The sequence below is a fragment of the Aethalodelphis obliquidens genome, unplaced genomic scaffold (assembly GCF_003676395.1).
Source record: "Aethalodelphis obliquidens isolate GAN/ISIS:26980383/991018 unplaced genomic scaffold, ASM367639v1 scaffold1, whole genome shotgun sequence".
Taxonomy (NCBI): Eukaryota; Metazoa; Chordata; class Mammalia; order Artiodactyla; family Delphinidae; genus Aethalodelphis; species Aethalodelphis obliquidens.
Window position 1 is genome coordinate 60,685,420 of NW_020837945.1, and position 13,242 is coordinate 60,698,661.

General features: G+C 36.5%; 1 protein-coding gene and 1 pseudogene across 1 annotated transcript in view; both read right to left on the reverse strand.

Moving 5' to 3' along the window:
* Positions 1-13,242, reverse strand: part of ZBTB20 (zinc finger and BTB domain containing 20) — a 797,288-nt gene that overhangs the window by 317,434 nt on the left and 466,612 nt on the right. The window lies entirely within an intron of this gene.
* On the reverse strand, positions 11,366-11,534 carry LOC113624026 (uncharacterized; annotated as a pseudogene).

Consider the following 13,242-nt stretch of genomic DNA (forward strand, 5'->3'; position numbering starts at 1 on the left):
CTGCCAACTCTGAACTCCATCCTCTGACACCTCAATCCAATAAGATTGTGGTTTGCTGCTTCAATTCTAACTGTCCCATACCACACAGACTGGGAAGTTCCTTGAGGGAAAAAGCTATCATAAATGTGGATTTCACCCAGTACGTTTCACTCCAGATTCTGTCTGCTTTTGGTCACTTTCCAGTGCCTTCAAATAATTGTTTATCAGTTTTCAATTGCAGTTCGGTTTTTTTTTGTTTTTGTTTTTTTAAATTGCAACCAGAGTTTAGAATTGTTATCTATGGATATCTTTGTCCTGAAATAGTACAAGCTACTCCTCCATTACCAAAATCAGAGCTATCAAAAGTGTTGTTTTATGGTAGATAGTATTTAGAAATTGATTTGGAAAATTGCATTATAATCAAAGTGTCAGCAAGTTTTCCTTTCTCAATAGACTGCTTTTTCCTTATGAAAAAAGACATTTTGTTTTCGTCTTTTAAAAAAGTAATTCACAGTGCCTTGGAAAATGGTATGTATTCCATTTACTAAACATGGCCAGGAAATATTTGTATAATTAAATTCAACAGGTTACTCTATATGAGTGAAATGAAATACAGTTACAAAGAAAGAAAGGCACCTTAGTGAGAATGCTTGGGAGACTAGTGATGTGAGATATTTCTGATTATGACAGAGAATCTGAACATGTGGTACAGCTGTGCACGGAAAATGGGTAACTTCATCCTCACCATTTATAAAGCCGCATTCTAAGACAAACATTTACTACATATTTTATATAGATGAATTTATAAAGTGGCCCAGGTAGTCAGACTCCAGAGTTAAATTTCAACCATTTTCTCATATTGCCGACTTAGAATTGAGATCAAACTCATTCACAGTACTCATCACTTGTTCTAACAATATGCATTTCCTATTAATATTCTTCCCATCTCCTACATTAGCAACTTGCTTCTTCTGTCATGTAAACTTGCTCTCCATCCTTCCCATACAATTCTTGCTCATTTTATGGAGCAGCAGAAAAATGGAGCTCTCAGATTGAAGCAGCGCGTGGTCAAAAAATACCTCTGGAATCAGTGAACCTGAAACAGCCTCTCCAGTTCTGTCCACCCCTTTTGTCCTTTAGAAATCAGTCTCAAATTCATCTCTTCCAGACAGTCTCCAGTATTTAATCTGGAGTTTTTAACCTACTACCCCATCTCACCAATTACCATGGAAAATTGATATAACAGACCAATTGTTAATTATTTATTTTTATGTCTCAACAATATTCCAGGTGCTGTGAGGAAAACAAATTAAGAACAAGACAAGGTCCTTAGCTACAAATTACACCTTGGTTAGGGAGAGTCTTACCCATCATACAGTGACCTACAGTGTAAACTTCATCCAATTTACCAATCTCTATGTATGTATATATTCCAATATGTTATTCTACTTTTCTTTCTTCTCTGTAATAATTTTATGCAGGCTATTCATTTCAAGAACCTAACTGGCTTCCTATTGGTACCCATCCCTTAAACCCTGAGAACTGAGGGCCGAGTGGAGCCCTGTGGCACCTATCAGGTCCTTCTGGTGGAATTCAGTCCTTGCTGCCTCATCCAACCTTCTTCCCTCAGCTTGTAATCAACTTAACTTTGAAAGTCTTTGTACACATTAGGTAATATTTGTCCTCTGTTCTCCCAGGGGACTGTGGTCACTGCCCAGCTAGGAAGCCCTACCCTTCATTATTCAGCCACAGCTTGAAGAGCATTCTAATTCTAACTTTCCGCCCTCTGACGGACCAGCTGCATCAAAGGCTGTGTTCCCTTATTTGTTTGTTTTTTCCTAAAGCAGAATCAGTATTTCAAACTAAGTCATTTACTAGAAAAGTACGGACTCTGGGTCCAAATTTTCAAAACATGTCTCTTCTGTGAACCACGACAAATCTAAACTGAATTATGCTTCATATTAGAGTCAGGACTCATGTGGTCCCTTTTTCTCTGCCCCTCTGGATCCCTGCATGCTGTTCAGGGGAAGTTGCTGGCTTTTGAACTGACAGTTTGGAAATGAAGGCATTTTTCTTTTAGGGAGAATAGTCCTTCAGTGATTCAAACAACAAGCCTTGTGATCAAAATAATTCATAAAGGAAAAGATTTATGAAGTGACTTCACTAGCACACAATGCATTTTTAAAACTTTGTTTTTTAAATAAATCTGTCAGTACACAAGCCAAGACAACACATCTGAATGCAATATCAGTGGACACACCCTGAATCTCTTCTCCTTCCCTTGTCTGAGACTGTGGCAGAAAAGGAAAATGCTTCTCATTGTCTTTTTTAAATTTAATATTTGTTCTTTTAAATTAAAAATGTGAGTTCTATGAAAAGACTTTAAAAAATTGTGCATACTACCATTTCCTACATAAAATCTGTCTTTAAAAAAATGCATTTTCCATCTACCACTTGTGCTTGTTTAAGAGAATAAAAAATAAATAAAGAAGTCTTACTTATAATGAATCCCTCTGGCATAAGGAAGCTTGTCCTAATCTCCCTTTATCAGGTTTGAGTGATAGTTCTGCTCAACGAGTATTGACAAGGCCGTCCTGTTTCTCAGGCTTTCGTTTCCCTCAGTTGGAGAAGGATACAGTGCATTTTCACATTCTCAAAGTCTGCAGTTGTTTTTATATAAGAAGCAATTTGCTTGGGTCACGTCAGGTCGAATGGGATGCCTGCCCAGCTCTTGGTTTTAAAGGAAAAACATACAGAAAGACACAAAAACACAGCAGTTTCCTTCATTAAATTCCACTCTACCTGCCATGGGCTTCTAGCCACAATGGAATTTCCCACCCTGGCCTAGACTAGCCTAACTTTTATTTTTAGGGATTTTTTTTTTTTCCCCTTAAATCTTATGAGCTTTCTTTCAAGTGAACTTTGAGGTAAGAATTATTAAACCATAGAGTAATTGCCTGGTTTAAAAAGAATCAGACTTGAGAAACAAATGCCTTCTGACCTTCCATAATATTATTGGATAACCACCCCCTAGATAACAGCCTTTCAAAAAACTGTTCATAATCAGCACAAGAAGACAGGTAATGCAATTCAAAATCAAAACCTGAATCATGAAATGAAGAGAAGAATGGCACCTTTTCAGTAATACTCTCTACTTACCATTACATTGGATAGACAGAATTTCAGGATAAAAAATGTAAGTGAGTAAAAAAATGAGGAAGTATATAGATAGAGAGAAGAGGGAAGAGAGAGAGAGAAAGAGGCAGGCTTTTGGACCATTCTTTCCTGAAAAACCATTTATGCTTTTGCCCATAGCCTGGGGGCAACTGATTTAATCAGGGTTGTTCATGTGGATTATCTAAACTATGAAAAGCAACAGGGAGAACTTCCTAAGAAATCCCGACTGGGTCTGCTGCAAAATACTTGGTTTGCAGCCTGGAGCTAAGTAGTCTGTTCACATTGTACTCAGGGTCTTAAGGAAAATGGATCAATGCCTCTATAATTCTTTGTCCCTTTGATCTACCTCACCATTTGGTGTCTCTTGGCATTAGGAAAGCTCTTGAAAATGACCCTGCCTAGTTAACTGATTTATAGTCCGGGGACAAAAAAAGCAAAGAAAGAAAAAAGGTCTGGTAATGAGGAAAGAACAATGTACTTTCTTGCTATCTTTTCTTAGCATAAATAAAGATTGAAAGATGTGATTTTGGGGGATGTGAACCCCACTCTCCCCACATTAACAATAGCCTTGTCAAAGCCAAACTGAGGCCTTATCTCAACCAACTCTCTTTAAAACATATCAAGTTGGCCCTCTCATTCATTATTTTCAAGTGGATTTTGCATAATATTCCTTCAAATGGTAAAGTTTACTTTTCAGGCATGTCATTTGCTTTGTTGTTCTTCTTTACCCATTTCAGCTTCTTATCCTAAAACCCCTGTTTCCTTACTAAAGTTGATTGTTAATGCAGCTGTTCCATTAGCATCACAGCACATTTATAAACCAAAGACTGGTTCACTCTACCTGGCTTCCAAAGCCATTTGCTGATTGAGACCATTTCATGAGTTTGTCTACTCATGTGAATAAACAAAAATTTGTCTATAATGTGAATCTGGAGAAGGAAAGAGCAGCTGCCTGGTACAAAGTCTACAGAGGCCAAGATTGCTGCCATAGGCTTCATGGCCGCTCCCCCTGCATGTGCTATTCTACATTAACTTCATTTTAGATATTAGGATTTTGGTTCTTAAATGGATTCCATTTTCCTCCAGTAAAACCAAGTGGTTTACCCTGACATTTAACAGTGATTTAGTGAGTTTAGAGTTTCTTCTAACTCTAAAGTAAATGTTCATGAGACTTGTGAACTCATATCTAGACAATTAATCTGAGCATTTTAGCAGTTCCCTGAGGCTGAATATGGTCTCTCATAGCCCCTTGCAAACCCTGAGATTTTGAACCACTGTCTAGTTTGTGGTTGTGCTGCCAAGGAGTAGAGCAAAATCATTACTTATGGTGACTTCCCTTCAAGCATAGTGAATTGAAATACAAGGAAACCTGCACTATACTTTAGACAAAACATTAGGATTAATGCTGAAAACCAAGGAACTAAGAGCCTGTAAATATGCCAACTCAAGAAGGAGAAGATGATAAACCAATATTGGAGTTTAGAAACAAAAGTAGTACTGTGTCAACATGTCACTATGCATCAATCATCACAACAAAACTAACCGAAGGTCAGCCTCAACACCAATGGCGATATTTTTGCGTACAATTCTTGAAGCACAACTTGAACTGGATCTTAGTTCTCATAGGTCTCTTACTTATCCTTCTCTCTCTCTCTCTCTCTCTCTCTCTCTCTCTCTCTCTCTCTCACACACACACACACACACACACACACACACGTACACATATATACGCATAGTAGTAGTCTAGGTCTATGGCTACTGTGTTAAATTTGCATCTGTGAGCCACTAAGCAGCTGCTTTACATATACACTGTAGAAGAATGAAAGTGAGAAAACTGGCATAGAGATGGTTTTTGTGTACTATCACAAGGAAAGAAAATAGGCTTACAGCAAGTTAAAGGGAAATGGACAATGATGAGCATAGGGAACAAGTTAGGATTCCTTACGAATTGACAATAGGACTAACCTTACTTAAAACATTTATAAATGACTTGCTCACCCCAGCATCTCGCACTATGCCTGGCATATAGTGGAAGCTCAATTAATTTTTGCTGAATTAACCAATGACTAATCTGAAACTGAGTGCACAATAAATTATCCAATTATGTGGATGGAATTAAACTTTCCTGAGCAGGGTAAAGCTAAGCTGATGGGACACAGTATTTGTCCAGGTGTGCAGAAAGGTGGCAGTGTGAACATGGACAACAATAATATTCAAATATATGAAAAGGATAGCTTTAAGCCTTAACCAGGAAAGGGACTTGAAGGTCACTGGGCTCTTTCAGGCAAAAAACAAAGCAAAACAAAAACAATGCTTCAAAAATGTGGTCATTATTAAGGGAAGTGTTAAAATAAATGTTATACTTCCTTTATATTAAACTCTCTGCACTTATGTAAAACCATCTGCACTTAGAGTACAAAGTTTCTCTGACATAATATCCCAGAGTCTCTTACACAGGGCAGTCATTAAATTCAAACTAGATTAATATAATGTAAGCGAGCAGAGAACAAGTTATTTTGAGATTTCATAACAATTCATTGACTATGAGAAAAATGCAAACAAACACGGTTGTTAATAAATGTTATTTAGCAGACGTCATATTGACATTTCTAAGTAACTGGCTACCAAGGCAGTTTCCTAATAAGTCTAATTTTCCCTACTCTCTGAGCTTATGGGCTAGTGATCTTGTAGTTTTGGGTGTTTACATTCATTTATCCATTCAACAAACTTTTATTGAATGCTTCCTCCAGCTGTACCAGTCTGGTAAGATCAGACTGGATCCTAAATGAACACCATGCTTCCTTTGCGCCTTGCATTCTCTGGTTTTTACAGGAGGTTATCTCTCATGATTGCACATTCAGATTCCTGACCCTAGCTCCTTTCCCACCTAATTTTTTTTTTTTCCCTTCACCCTATGTCTATCTCCCTATGAATAGACAAGAGGCTGTATAGTTCTTACCAGTGGCCATAGTGCTATCTAGAGTGGAACTCCATCAGCCCCATACACATTGCCTTGTTGAAGAGATATAATGTACTTTCCACACTTAAGAAATGATTTGATTTCCTTTGCCTCAGTAGAAATATTACAAGCTAACAGTGGTTCTCCTGTTATAAACCACAGTAACTATCTGCTCATCAACATCAGTTGCTAAATTGTATCATGATAGAATTCTAAAATACATGTTAAACTTTCTTTCTACAAGTTGCCTATTTCCTCTGAATACAGCCAATTCACCGGGCAACAAAGATTAATTAGCCGCTGTTTTTTTGTATGCAAAAAGAAAAAAGTATGATTTCTCTTTGTTTATAAGAACTTCTGATAAGTGGTGATAGGTTTCAGAACCCTCTTCTTTTTTGGCAACCACGGTTCAGTTATCAGGAACTTCAAGTTCAGAACTGGAGAACACTGACTCCGTTCTGTGATTTCACAATTGCTAGGGATTGGTTAATTGCTAAAAACTGCTCACATGGAAGACGAGGCACTGTTCTCTTTATTTGCAAGGGACAAATAGGCATATTAAAAGGGGTTTTAGAGTATCTAAAACATGATAAACTCGTGGCTTTCTTTTACAAAACTATTCATGAGGTTCTCCTTAGGAATAGGAGAGACTATCTAATTTCTATGGGTGGAAATCCCATCTGTAACAATGTTTTGCAAAGACACATACTACCAATACCTTTTCCAGTGAGATGCAGATTCTAAAATCATGTAAGCTAGACAAGATAATTTTATAATATAAGCAGAAAACAATAAAAGCTACTGTGATAGTCTAGATTACATATGAAATGTGTAAAAGAATAAAATGAAAAGTTCTCTAATTTTTTTTAAAGTTGCATCAGAATTTCCCTTCCATGTTGTAATCATGCCTCTTTAAATGTATATGAAAAGTAACTTTGCTAGGCTCATGAAGAATGACCTTGATAAGCATGGCATAACTATAAGCAAAATAATTTTTAAAAGAATGAGTCTACATATATAATTTCATCATTTCTAGAAACATGGATGTCATTAGACTCGAAGACAGCCAGTGGATTAAACCAACTTATTTTGACATCAACTAAAATGTGATCTAATTGCAGGCTGCAGTGATTATAAACACTTTTGGAAAGAAATACGGCTCTCCTCTACTTCTCCAACTGCCCACCCCTCTTCTCCTCTTCCGCCACAGATCTGTGACAGCCTAACTTCCAGCTAACAAGTTAGAAGACTGGGTGAAGCATCAGTTTGGAATTATTTTTAAAAAATTATAAATAATCAAAAGAGGTGACAAATGTTTCAGTGGTTACTAAACATTTAATGGGTAGCAAGGTATAAATTAATAATTAAGGGTGTTAATCTGTTGACTAATATTGATGCTTAGAAAGCTAGAAGTGTCAAGATGTTCTTTCAACCACAGTATTCCAGATTTAGGAATTTTTTTAGTGGGTTTAGTATAGGAAAAAAGATGCTTAGATATGCATACTTAAAAAATAATAACCTCTGATTTATCTATCATCTAAGTCCTTGTGTTTTCTGGAAAATATATTAATGAGAGGTGGCATTATTTGACAGTTAAGGAAGGAAAATGGAAATCATCTGTTGTATGCCAACTATGCTCATAAGCAAAATAATATTCTCTTAATCTTCAAAAGGAAAGGGGCGATTATAAAATAATTTGAGACTCTCTGGACAGAACTGAGATATTCTCTGAAAATTTTGTAAGTGCTATATATTTTAAAAGTAGTGTAGTATTACTATAACATAGCTATTAAATATGTACTTCTTTTCATTCTGATAATCCCTCTCCCTTAAATCTGAAGGGCTGATTAATTTCTTCATTTATTCTTTTGGATAAATATCCTGTTCATTGATGCTTGAAATCCAGCTTATCAGTTTCCCTTTAAATTCTAACATATTTTAAAGAACTTTAGAAGATCATGACCTCTGGAGTACTGACTAATTTGGAACCTGCCTCCGTCTCTTACAGGCTGTATGACTTTGACCAAGCTACTAAAATTCTTAGTAGTCCAGTTTCTTCACCTGTGAGAATGGCATAGAAAACATACCTACCTCCTATGGTTACTATGAGGATTAAGGGGTTTCATACAGCCAATGTGAAGATGTGAAATTGCTTTTCTGAGTCTTTGGAGGTATTTGAAATCAGGCTGACTAAGTCAAGCAAAGCTGTGGGGTCTGTTTGGCAGGTGACCTCCAAATTTCACTTCAAGGTCTTGGACTGTCTCAGGTCATTGTAGTGAAGAGCTCTTTGTGTAACTGCCATCTTTCTGCCTCAAAGCCAAGATGGATTTACCTGTTAGTTTTAGTTTTCACTAAAGATCTCTCTTCAGCTGTGTGCACTAAGGGTAAAATATCAACAATTAAATTATTTGAAGCAGGCAAATGTTGAAAGGGGAATTTAGTTAAGTCATAGCAGTGTGCCAACTTGGTCTGACTTTCAGAAAGATCACCATAATAAGGAGACCAATAAATAAATTAAAAGTATAAAATATACATCTATGCAGAATCTTAGAACCCCTTCTCTGACATATAAGTCATTAAAGGAAACTTTGTGTCCTGCCTATTAATTCAACATTTAAAATAGAACCAGTTTTATGGAAGAAATTCACAAGCGAGAATTACTGAGTTCCTCTGGATCAGATTTTTCTGTGCTCCATTAAAAACAACAACAACAACAGCAAATGAATAACAACAACAAAAAACAATGGTTCTGGTTGTATGTAATGTATACCACTAATCTAGTGTTTCTTAACAGGGGAACAATTTTGTCCTGCACCCCCATCCCTAGGGGACAATTGACAATGTTTGAAGACAATTTTGATTATCACAACTGAGGGGAGCTATTGGCATCTAGTGGGTAGAGGCCAGGAATACTGCTAAACAGCCTAGAGTGCACAGGACAGTACCGATCTGCCCCCAACAAAGAATTTTCTGGTCCAAACTGTCAGTAGTGCTGTGTTGAGAAACCCCATCTTGATTCTATATACCAGAAACACTGGCCTTGAACCATCAGCTGCATCAACATTTATGATACTCAGTCTATGGAGTAGTCTGACAGTTGAAGGATACACCTAGAAGGAATACCACTTTGAATATATAACTGACAAATCTGGATACAGTGCTAAGGGAAGAACTGGGTAAGCAAATAATTGGTGGCTAATTATGCCAAATATAAAAAGATAATTTTACATTACTGAGTAAATCAGATTAATATTCTTCTTTAATCCCAGGGGGTCTAAAAATAAGAAGTTATGGACTATGCAATGTTATCCTGACACAGATATTTTGAAACAGTTTATAGAAAGCAGTAAACATGTTTTTTTAAGAAAGATAGCCCAAATGAGGTATGAAGAATTAGAAGTCATTTTTCTAGGTCAGATTTTTTTCCTACAGATCGGATTTTCCATATGCATTCATTCATGCAGATCACAAACTACACTTCTAACACTCTTTCTCTCTGAAGGTAAATCAGGCTAAAACTAAGAGTTTAAGAACCATTTCTGTACAAGAGAAATTTCCAGCTAAGGGAGAACAACACAAGCTCTAAGGTAGGTGTGAAATTTATTTTTAAATTAAGCCACAACTATTCTGCAAACATTTAACTCAGAACCACACCACTGTTAAAGTTTGTTGATTACATACAAAAGGAAGAACCAACATAAATTAAATTTGCAAATGAAGAAAATAAAATATGTGAAAATTATTTTTAATATGGCTAAAATTCAAATATGCAACATTTTATTCTTTTTACAGGTTTCACTGCCAAAGACAACATGTATATTTTTCCGATGAAAGAGGATGACTGAAATTGACATTCAGGTGAGCATCTGGACACTACCAGTATGTGATGTTGCACAAATTTACTCACATCTGGAGTTATCCTCGTGCTTTTGAATTTTATTTTGGTTAGTGTTACCAGGAGTTAAAATGTATTGAGGGCCTCAGGAAAATTGGCTTTTATTTATTCCAACTTAGAACCCCAGAAGTTGCTTCTGGGCACTTCTTACTGATGAAGAAATCCAAGGTGAAATAACTGGCTTAGCCACAAAGAGAATGGAAGGTCATTCATTTCTGAGCTGCCAATATGTTTTCTTCTCCTTTTTCTCATTTTAACTTCTAGATTTAGCTCCAAAACATTTGCTCTTTCTCCCTTAAGGGGAAATTCTAGCGTCAGAAGGTTAGTGGAGGGGAGGGTAGTGATGGGTTTAGGTTTTCATAGCAGTTCATTTCAAAACTGTTAAGTACCTCCTACCAAGAGACCACCACTAAAAACTGTTTCTAGAACAAGGCAAAGGGAGAGATTTAAACATGGGGGAAAAAAAATGGAAGGAAACAAGAATGCTCTGGCACTGTGAAAGATTCAGAAAAAAAAAAAATTCTGATTTCTGCTCTCAAGATGCTTACAATCTTATTCTAGAGGAAAAGGAAAATGAATTCCACTTTAAATAACTGAATAACAAAAAGAAACAGTGCAGTTAAGTGTAACAATGGGTGGTAGAAGCAAAATGCTGTGGGGAATCCATGTCTCTTACCTCTTTTCCAACTCAGAGGAAAGAGACAGTGGGTCAAATTCAAGCTACTCTAGTTTTTGATATTAGTTTCATAATACAGCTATAATCCCATTACAGAGAACTTTAAGGAACTGTTGACATTTTTTTTTCCTGTCCTGTAGTTTATTGTCTCAAGTATTGCTTGAAATACCAGGCTACATGCAGAGATGTTTGCATTAATGGTATTTGTTGACCTGCATTAAGTTAGGGTCAACCTGAATAAACGGAGATGCATACTACAGGGAACCAGTTAGTCAGATTGTTTGTAGTTAGGCTTGCATTATTTTTACAATACTTTATTACTTTTAATCTAAAGACTAGACATTATCCTCAAATAATCTTGTTATTATATGAAACAGTAATATTTATTAAGAATGCCTCTGGAAAGCCCCAAATGGGGATATGCAGAGGAGGATTTACTATGAATTTAATGGAACTTAAATTTCAGGGCCCCTCACTTGCACAGCCCCTCCCAAGACCCTGTACTTAATTTGTAGTCATAATTCTGTATTCTTTTCCTTAAAGAGGGTCCCCCAAATAGTTTAAGTGTCTGGCAAAATCTTCATCCACCTTGGGTAGAAAATAATTTTGAAGCAATCAAACCTGACTATCCTGAAAGGCCAAGTCAGAGAAGGATACAAAATGTACTTTTACAAGCATATATAAATTACATTTCCAAATGCATCCCTCCTGTCGTTGCTGTCTTCCACCCCTGGCAAAGGATAGATGCCATCTTACCCACTGTTACAAGGTTTCTAGACTCTTTTAATTAGCAATAATCGCGCCTCGGATAAACCTCATTGGCTACGATACTGCCACGGCACGAAGCTCTAGACTCTTTTAAATAAAATCTGTCTGTTCAGTGACTGGGAATAATCAGTGTTTAAAATAAAAGGTGAAAATTTCAGAGACAGAAGATGATTTCTAAGAGTAAAAAGAGAGACACAAATTTTTTTACATAAATAGTAATAATTATTATTCATAGCTAAGGGATACATGCATTTGAGAAAAGGAAGGACTTGGAAATTCAGTACAATTTACAGTAGCACCTATGAAAAGTATGGTGAGTTTAGGCAGAGCGTGGGAATTTTTACCACGAGTAACACCACGTGTCTGTTTTTCTGGTTTCTGAAAACCCCAAATAAATCCCACAAGCACCTCTAAACCCCACCATGGAATTCTGACACTTCTGAGTAAGAAGTTCAGAGGAAAATTAAAACTTTGGATGCACTATGTCTGTCTACAGTTTTTCCTATAATGCCTTGTCCTGCTTTTTAAAGAAAACTGAATAAAAATTAATTCAAAAAATGAATGAAATTATCCCAAATGGAATACTAAATTGAAAAATAGTAGTTAAATTGTTCATAACCATTTTCTGTTACATTTTTTTCCTCTCTCTCTTAGAAATGGAGTAAGAATGCTTCAAATAAAAAATGTAAAACCCATCCCATTCCATAAAGGGCCCACTCACGTAAACAGGAAGCTCATTAAAAGCACTTTTCTTGGTTTCCTGGCAAAGCCCACTTTTTATTTTGGTGGCAGCACCTATTAAGTAGAGGACTCTTTTTGTGGGCAGGGTGAAAAATTAAACATTACAATCCATCAGGCACCCGCTGGATTAGAGTTAGTTGAGCGACTCCTTGACGAGAGCGAACAAGGTAGCTCTGAGATCAAGGAACAGGCTTTGGTCTAGCCCTGTGCTATAGATGATGGGCTTCTCTGTCCAGGCATCACAAATCAGCTCGGAGTTCCAAAAGAGCCAGGAGACGCCAGTTCATAATAGTGCAAAATGTTTCACATGCACATTGAACCATTCTCTCATTTCCTTTACATTTAAATACTGTTTTATTTGTTTCTTTCTTTGCTTTCCCTTTCTGGGAAGCACTGTAGCATAATGGAAAGAGTATGGGTTTTGGAATTTGAAATCTTGGTTTCTAGTTCCTGCTCTGCCAAATACTGTGACATCTTGCCTTCCTGAGCCATCATTTTCTGATCTGTAGAATGGGGACTAACAATTCTTCCTTAATCAGCTCAAATTTTTCAAAGTATAGGTAAGCATCACCTGTCTCAAAAATCCAGAGGTGAAAATACAAATTTCAGGGCCCCTTTCTGATTCTCTGTAAGTTAGAAAGCCTTGGAATCTGCATTTGAAGTTTGCTACCCAAATAATTTTTGTACACACTAAAGTTTTAGGACCACAGCAGGTTCTTATTAGTCATCCATTTTATACACATCAGTGTATACATGTCAATCCCAATCTCCCAATTCATCCCACCACTACCCACACCCCCCGCCGCTTTCCCCCCTTGATGTCCATGTGTTTGTTCTCTACATCTGTGTCTCTATTTCTGCCCTGCAAATGGGTTCATCTGTACCATTTTACTAGGTTCCACATATAATAATAATAACCTGCTGTATAAAAAAAATAAAATAAAATTCAAAAAATAAATAAATAAAGTTTTAGGACCACACATCCTAACTTGTCTGAGTCAGAATTAAATTAAATCATGTAGGTGAAATTTATTTCAATCTGTTAAC